Source organism: Perna viridis, chromosome 14 (assembly GCF_037379345.1).
Source record: "Perna viridis isolate PV_CMFRI_1.1 ecotype Kerala chromosome 14, ASM3737934v1, whole genome shotgun sequence".
NCBI lineage: Eukaryota > Metazoa > Mollusca > Bivalvia > Mytilida > Mytilidae > Perna > Perna viridis.
The window spans coordinates 931,063-940,320 of record NC_142458.1 but is presented as its reverse complement, the minus strand read 5'-3'; the positions used below and the strand labels follow the sequence as shown (position 1 = coordinate 940,320).

Genomic DNA, 9,258 nt, shown 5'->3' with positions numbered 1-9,258 from the left:
TTATGATAACAAGTGATGGTCATAAATCTCATAACAGCAATGGCTTATTAAATCCTTCTGCTGTTGACTACATCAGTGAAACCAAACAACTATTGGTAGTAACAAGTATGCGAGGAAAAGTTTGTATTTTCTCTGTAAATAAAAGTTAACTGTATTGTTTATATTATTTATTTTTTCAAATCGATTCTTTCGATGTAGGCCAACATGTATGTACATTAATATGCTGTTTGCTTTTTATAATTGTTCCTTGATCCTTATATATTATGGGTGTTACTTAGAAAAAAAATTCCCGACCCAAGCATATATCAGAAAACTTCATATTATGGATAGTATAAGTGCAATATTTGCTGTTATAACACATGATTTCGTATTCTTTCTTCGGAAAAAAAAATCCCGACCCCAAGCATCTGTGCTCAAAACCTAGAGTCAACACACCAGATGAGAAGTTCCCGCCAAAAAGTGAACTGACTAATAAGAAACAAGAATGGAGTGGGAATATCTAATTATGAGTAATAAGCACATAGCAGACTACGAATATACTGTCAAGGTGTAGTACCATACAAAACTACAAGTTCAAGCACTGAAACTGCATAAAACTAACTATACAAATCACAACATAAATCATATACAGCGAAACATGTCTACTTCTACAATTTAATAATATACTGTACACAAATACAAAATAATAAAATACAGCTGTACCACAGATCAACTTTACAATACAATTTCTTAGTGAAATCGACGTCTGTAGACGTTTTTTTTAATGTTAATTGTTATTCGTTTTACGTTTTTTTCCATATAGTACGTCGATTTTCACCTTTTATAAATAGTTTCACATAATCTGGAGCCTTTTACAGCTTGCTTTATGGTATGAATTTTGACATTGAAAGAGTAACCAAGGAAACCAAGATTCCAGCGGAAATCACAAAAATGTAATCCAGGGACAAAGACCAGACATGGAAAACAGACATACACAACAAATAGCATTAAGCAACCAAAATAGTACATACGAAGTAGCAAAAGTAAATGAGGAGCTCCACTAAAACTGGGAGCATGAACCAGGTGTACCGTCAATTTCACAAAAACAGAAAGTCGTAAGTGTAAAATTGGTCGTAAGTTATGACGTAACAATGTTATTTTCTGTTATGACGTCATTACTTACGATCAACTTTACACTTACGACTTTTTGTGAAATAGATACCAGGTGCATCGGTAGGATAAGTGTCCTCTGCTTTTCTAGAAACACCCGCCAAGTTGCTCATAAAAAGTCAATTACGGGGTGGACGAAAGAGGATAAGAAAACTATGACACGTTGAACAAAATTTTAAACAGTTTTCATGGTGCAGATGTATGCATCGTAACGATAAACGAGTTCATGATATGACGATCATAAAACTTTTGTAGTGATGACTTCAGTCTTGTAGCAACGGCAAGCTCTGGCATAACGTATGAGTTGTGATATGAAAACTCCATGGGCAGGTGCTGAAAGGATGTTGCCACAGATGAAAGGAAAGTTAACAATTCTGAATGAAAAATCATCACGTTTGTGGTAAAGTTTTGTGGATAGTTTTCCTTTACCATCGATCTCTAAGTGTACAAGTAGGTCAAGATATGCGGCTGACGTCACAGTGTCTATAGTATTCTTTATCGAAAGTTCTTTGGGGTAGATGCGATGTATCAAATCCCCAAAACTAAGACTGTTTAACAATAATACATCATCTATATAGCGGAAACTGAGATTAAAGGATCTAGCTAAACTATGTTCTTCATTCCGAATCAGATCAGCTATAAAATCAGCCTCATAAGAGTGAAAGATACACAATATACTCACCAAATTTTACTAATTTGCAATATGACAGTCCTGGGTCGCTTATTATTCCGGAGCATCCCCTGCGTAACTCTGTGAATTTATTAGTTCCCGAGTACAGAATAAAAAGAAAATAATATGGAATACAATTTTGAGGAAATCACGATTTCAAGCAAAATATATAAATTTGTATTCATTATTCAGGTCTCGGTGCCCGTTTCACAGATTCCGGAAAATATGTAGTTCCAACCCGTCACAACTCCGGCTATTATACAACGAAGTAAACAAATTTTCGATGTGGTAACCTTGATAACATTACTTTCTAGAATGTTTTGACAACAATTCTCTGTTATTACAGCGCAAATGAGAAAGTAATGATTTAAAAACAATCAGATATTTTGTTGGTACAAGTATTAGCGCTAAAAATATGGTCTTTTTTTTTTTTTTAAAAGGGGGAGTTTTATGAAGTTCCAAATAATGTCCAGTAGCGCCAATGACGACCTAGCAATATCAACTGATTTAGGGAATAAACTCAATCTGTTACAGAGCTGACAATAAAGTGAAAGGTCTTGGGTTAGATTACTCCTTGCTGACCAGTGACAGATTGATGATTTCATATTAGGGATGAAATTTATGGAGTTTAAAGACTTGAACGAAAGCAAGTCAAGAAAAATTTAGTTGTAATACTTTTAAAAAATTGTTATTTAATGCAAAGCAAATTTTTCTCAACCTTATGGAGAGGGGGCGTATGCCTGCTACCTGACTTGTCCCAAAGATTTCTAAGTTTCAGAAATCATTTTTTGCGTCATGCCACTCATGGGTCATTGTGTAAATGATCACTAGACGATGACAATAAAAATGAAACATAAGTTCTTGGACTCTGACTGTGATTAAAAACAAATGCTTGTTAAATACATAGTGGGACTTGAAACAAATGTTTTTCTGGTTTATGAGAAAATTAGCAACTGGAATAAAAAGATTTGTTTGTACATTTGTGTAACCTACAATCACATACCTGCCAACTTGCATGATTTAAGCGTGTTTTCACAATTTTGTCCATTTGTCCTGCAAACACAATTTTTCAGATCAAATTCGTTCCAAAATCAGATGGACCATAGAAATACCCAGGAATACCCAAGAATTCTCAAGAATACCTCAAAATATACATTTAAACCTCCAATTCAATTGAAATATGTTTTATTTGATGAAAGATAATGTTTTTTTCTGAATTTTTTTCCTGAAACCACCCAGAATTTATCAATGTGACCAGTTTTGCAATGCTAATTATGCATGATAATCGATTTGTTTTCTTTGATGTATGTTGACTTAGCTCACTGTGATGTATCAATAAATCGAAGTATTCAAGAAAATGTTTGCAATTTAGTTACATATGTTAAGCGCTGGCCACGTGCTGTATTATCCTTTGATGTCATGGTCAGGTTACAATGTTCAGTCAAGCGAATCCGTGCTGGATGAATTTAACTGGTCTGTCGTATTGACAATCCGTCTGTCGGAACTCACCAGATTAACAGTTTTAATATATATTTTTTTAATATCCATTAAAAAATATCAGGTCTCAATAGAAAATATATGTTTTCTATAATCATCATGATAATTTTATAATGTTTTAGGGTGTTCTATGGTATTTTTATGGACCCAAAGTCTGATTTTGTATAAAAAAATAATCTATAAAACTCTGAATTCAAACCCCTGAATTTGTGTTTCAGTCTTATTTATTTGATTAGAAGAGTCATAAATCTGTCAAAAGGTGCCAATTGCTGTCTAAACAGGTAAGGGTCATTTTATGACAGGTAAATAATCTCCAATGAGCCATTGGTTTAATCCTGGTTTGCCCACATTTAATTACAATTATCGATTAGTTCAATAAACAAAAAAAGACAAAGGATTTACTGACCATATATATATAGGTATCATATTTGTATGTTTCTGTGTATATAGATGATTCCACTGTGTAGTTTCTTTTAAAATTTGAAATTAAGCATAGGGCATTTCAGCAAAACTGTACAGTTTTATTTAAAATTAAGCATATTTTGTTAAATATGTTAAAGATATTTCATTAATATTATACATATTTTAGCAAATTTGTAATTTTTTTTTGGTCAAATTTGTATAAGTTTTATTCAAAATTAAGCATATTTTGTTAAACATGTTAAATAGTAATCAAAGGAACCAAGGTTCTAGCAGAAATCAAAAGACAGTAAACCAGGGACAAAGACCAAACACGGAAAATAGACATACATTTACACAACAAAGAACATTAAGTAACTAAAATAATACATATAAAATAACAAAAGCAAATGGGCAACTCGGATTCTACTATAAACTGGAAGCATGGACCAGATACACTGGTAGGGTAAGGCTAGCGTCCTCTGCTTTTCTCAAAACACCTTACGAATTGCTCATAAAAAGTCAAGTCTGGGGTAGACGAAAGAGGTAAGGAAAACTATTACAGGTTGAACAAATCAGATATGAGGCTGACTTCACAGTGTCTGTAGTATCCTTTATCTCAAGGTCTTTAGGGTAGATGTGATGTATCAAGTCCCCTAAACTAGGATTGTTTAACGACGTACATCATCTATATAGCAGAAACTGAGATTAAAGGATCTAGCCAAACGATGTTCTTTCTTTCGGATCAGATCAGCTATAAAGTCAGCCTCATAAGAGTTTAAGAATAGGTCAGCAAGTAGAGGTGCACAAATTGTTCCCATTCGAATACCAACTGTTTGTTGAAAAATGCATCTTGCACACTGGACAAATACAATGTATGTTGTAGATAAAAAATTCCAGCTTTTTGTAAACATCTTCTACTGTATATTTGGAAAATGATTTGGAATTATTTTTTACGAAGTATGAGGAATCTCTACTAAGAACCATATAATTATATCTAGGTGTACCATCTTTTTGTTTGAGAAACAATGATGTATTATGTTTTTGAGTCTGGATTTTAACTAAGTTTGAGGAATAGAAGTATAGGTTTTAATGCCATTTAATTCTGATAACAATTTTGAATTGAGAGTCTCCAAAAGGTATTTCGAATTTTTCAGGATCCACATTGAATTAATACCACTTCAGGAGTAACAAGTGCTGTGGTTTATTTCTCCAATATCATATATATTTTAGCAAATTTATAAAGTATTTTTTATTCACAAATTAAATTCACAAATAAAATACAGGTGCATTTCAGAAACAAACTTTAATTGATTGTTAAAAAAAAACATAACCCATTTAATTAATTATACCTGTAATTAAAAGTGGGCAAATCAGGATGACATTGAGCCATCAGCTGATCAGGGTTATCCATAACGATTGACAATTAGAAAATAAATCTCAATGTATCTACCACTATTTTATGAACAGCCAAAACTATTTTAAGGAATAATTTCTACTCCACAATTAATTTGATGACAGGTCAAATTTTGTAAACAAATTATAAAATTACCATTATTTATACAAAATGAGTTGCCTCCCCTGCACTCTTCAATTCTTTTTTCACATTTCCTGTAATTTCTACAGTGAAGTTTATTTCCCAAAAGTTTTGTTTGCAATAGCTAAAAGAAATACTATTCCTTTTAAATAGTGATGATTTTAGAAATTTGGTAGCAACATTCTTAAATATTTGTTACATATCCTTATATACTGAACCTCATGATTTTCGTTGAATAAAAAGAGTCAGCTGCTTCAATTTCCTTTAGGCCATTTAGCATCTCTCTGTCACAATTAGACTGGGTATCATGGGTATAGAGGCAAGCTAAGTTGTTTAGAGTGAAAACCTGTAAGCTCCAAACTAGACAGTGAATTCTGAGCAATTGACATTTGGGGAATAAAAAAATGGTGTGCTCAATGTAATTTGAAACAATAGAAATACAATGTGAAGAAAAGTTTGCTCATGTACTTTATTTAATTCAAACTTCAGAATTTCAAAATGGGCTTACCAACTTCAATCTATTACAGTGTATGCAACTTTTAGTTCAACTTTTCTGAAAAAGGCCCTTTGATACTATAGTGTTAGTCTCATTCATACATATATTCTATTTTGTCTGAAGTTAGATCTAACTTTCCTTGGATTAAACTTATTTCTCTGATGCAATTAATAAGTGCTTTCAAAAGTGTTAGTTAAATTTCCAATTGTGTTTCTGCATAAATAAAATGTCTTATAATTATTTCTATAGAAAATTCAGTAATTTGTTTGGACATATTTCAACAATTTTTCATAGATCATGTTTCTTATCTTCATTCAATATAAGTGCAGTTCTAAAAATGGGGAAAAAATGAGAATGGTTGAAAAATCACACAAAGCTTGTGAGTTTGTTGCTTATTTCCTTGTTCTGGGGACAACTTTAAAAAGATGGTTTCAAAGTTTTGTCTTTGCCACCAATTTAAACACAGCAAAATGAAAATGAGCATTGTATCTTCTATTGTTGGATCTATGATACTATAAAAGGTAGTCAGTCATGTGATATATGTGGACAGAAGTGTTTTCTGATATTTCTCCAAAACTGTTAGGTTTAGCAAAATTCTTAAGTAGCTGTCTTTGTAAGAATCATGAAAAAATCTGAAAAATGTGATACACCCAAAAAAAGGCTACATATTTTTATTTTTGTAATTAAGTCGTTTTATGGGTCTATACAATGAAATGTGTAATTATTCATTCAAATCTGTCTGCTCTTAGGAGATAATCAACATTGAAAATCCAGTAGATTCTATTGTATTTCAGCGTCATTTACCGAGTTATCTCCCTTAATCTTGAAATCTACAGTGCATTATATACAATTTTTATCTCCTAAGAGCACAGGTTATATGAAAAACCATATGTTAATTTCTGTTTACTATGACATTTCAAACAAAATATCAAAAATAAAAATATGTAGGTTTTTTACCCATGAATCACTTTTTGCATGATCCTTAGCTGGAGTGCTGCTTAATAGAATAACAGGGGTTGCTCTGGCTTACAAATTCTGTTGCCAGAAAAATAGTCAGCTGCCAATTCTTTTCCTAATTTTCAGAAATGAGAGCCAAAAAAAATAAATTATTCTAATTTTTTTTATAATATAACGGTATTAAGTCCAGTGATGAGTTATCTTTGTAACTCTTTGTAAATTCATCAAAATAACCCCTTCATTCATGACAGACATGTACCCAAGATTTACTCTTGATGCATGTATATAAAGCTGGTTTTTAGCTCAAGTCTTAGTCAGAATCTAAAAACATTAGTCACTTTTCATATGCAAAATAATAAAGTACTACATGTACTCAAGAAACAGGTTTTTTTATTTATTATATTGACCTTTGTCCTTTATGGTCTAAGTAAATTTATTTTAAAATATTCTGATTTTTCATTTACAAATTTCAACAAACTTTTTTCAAGTGATAAAATTTCTTGCATTATTGAACTACCAGGCACCATTAATTGTGTCCCTTTTTAAATTTTTTTCTTGTTCTTTTGTAATCTTGCTTGATCATGGATATCTCAACATTAGGATTTAATGCATTCAGTATTTCCATTATTAGATTTAATGCATTCAGTATTTCCATTATTAGATTTAATGTATTCAGTATTTCCATTATTAGATTTAATGCATTCAGTATTTCCATTATTAGATTTAATGCATTCAGTATTTCCATTATTAGATTTAATGCATTCAGTATTTCCATTATTAGATTTAATGCATTCAGTATTTCCATTATTAGATTTAATGCATTCAGTATTTCCATTATTAGATTTAATGCATTCAGTATTTCCATTATTAGATTTAATGTATTCAGTATTTCCATTATTAGATTTAATGCATTCAGTATTTCCATTATTAGATTTAATGCATTCAGTATTTCCATTATTAGATTTAATGCATTCAGTATTTCCATTATTAGATTTAATGCATTCAGTATTTCCATTATTAGATTTAATGCATTCATTATTTCCATTATTAGATTTAATGTATTCAGTATTTCCATTATTAGATTTAATGCATTCAGTATTTCCATTATTAGATTTAATGCATTCAGTATTTCCATTATTAGATTTAATGCATTCAGTATTTCCATTATTAGATTTAATGCATTCATTATTTCCATTATTAGATTTAATGTATTCAGTATTTCCATTATTAGATTTAATGCATTCAGTATTTCCATTATTAGATTTAATGTATTCAGTATTTCCATTATTAGATTTAATGCATTCAGTATTTCCATTATTAGATTTAATGTATTCAGTATTTCCATTATTAGATTTAATACATTCAGTATTTCCATTATTAGATTTAATGTATTCAGTATTTCCATTATTTCCATTATTAGATTTTTGGAATCCTCATTCTATTTCTTTACTGATTTTCCCACCAAAAAAAAAAAAAACACATGGGGAAAAGTGTAAACAAATATCATCCATTTTCTTTAATTTAGCAATTATTGCATATCAGAGTTTTTTTAGACACTTCCTGATGGATAATCATTGTTAATTGGATTTAATTTATTCTGTTGTTAGGTAAGTCTATTTCTGAACTTATCATATAGTTTAAAAGGGCCGTGAAGCTTGTATGTAGCCACCTGCACATGGCCTTATGATTGTGTTTACCTTTGACCAGATGATGAGAGTTTTGATTGACTCAATAATAGATTCACATTTGATTGACACCTCCTATGAGGATGTTGTGTGTCACGGTCACCTGGTCTAATTATCTTTGATTGGCTTCAGTCATAAATTAGTTATGGTCAATTAACTCTGACCAGATGTTGTTTAATTGGAGAGAATATCCATTGCTGACAAACTTCCTGTCAATTTTAATGTACAAACTCCAGGCGCCAAGAAAATAGCCAACAGGTAATTTTTGTGGCCAGATCAAATAAAAAATTGCAAATTGCGACATTGACAAAGCCTAGTGCAATCTCTGAATAAAATGTTCAGCTTGATAAGATCTATCAGTGGTAAAATTTTCATGTAAATCTGTTTAGCCATGTTAGGAGTTATTGCCTTTCTATGACATTTTTTTTACTACTGGACAGAACTGAATGAAAAATGATATGGCTGTTCCTTAGGTATGTAAGGAACTTTTATTCAAGCATTTACAAAAATAGAATGTTGCTTATCAAACCAGGTGTGGGATTCAGGCTCTTTAGCTTTAAAGCTTACTGGAGTTATGAGTAAACCATCAAAAAGCATAAAATAGTGGTGAACTTGCCGTCCTTTCCTTCAAAACTCTCTTTAAAAAAATGACTAGCCTAAATAATAGAGGACTGTATAGGATTCAACTAGCCTGAAGCAGGACGCGTACACATTATTTCACTAGCCCAAATAAATTTTTACTAGTCCTGGACTTGGGCTGAGTGGCTAAAGGCAAACACTGGTGAAGAGTAAGGAAGATATTTTTTTTTTGAATTCAACAAAAATAATAGATTCAACAAATTGAATATAGAATGGATAAGTATGACAC

The 9,258-nt window shown here is 31.1% G+C and overlaps 1 protein-coding gene across 2 annotated transcripts in view; it reads left to right on the top strand.

Moving 5' to 3' along the window:
• The first annotated feature begins 2,065 nt into the window (after positions 1-2,065).
• LOC148597670 (uncharacterized) overlaps positions 2,066-9,258 on the top strand; it is a 34,168-nt gene continuing 26,975 nt past the window's right edge. For both annotated transcript variants that reach the window (XM_088561222.1, XM_088561221.1), the window contains exon 1: positions 2,066-2,178. The gene's annotated coding sequence lies outside the window, so the exon portion shown is untranslated. The remainder of the gene's footprint in view (positions 2,179-9,258) is intronic.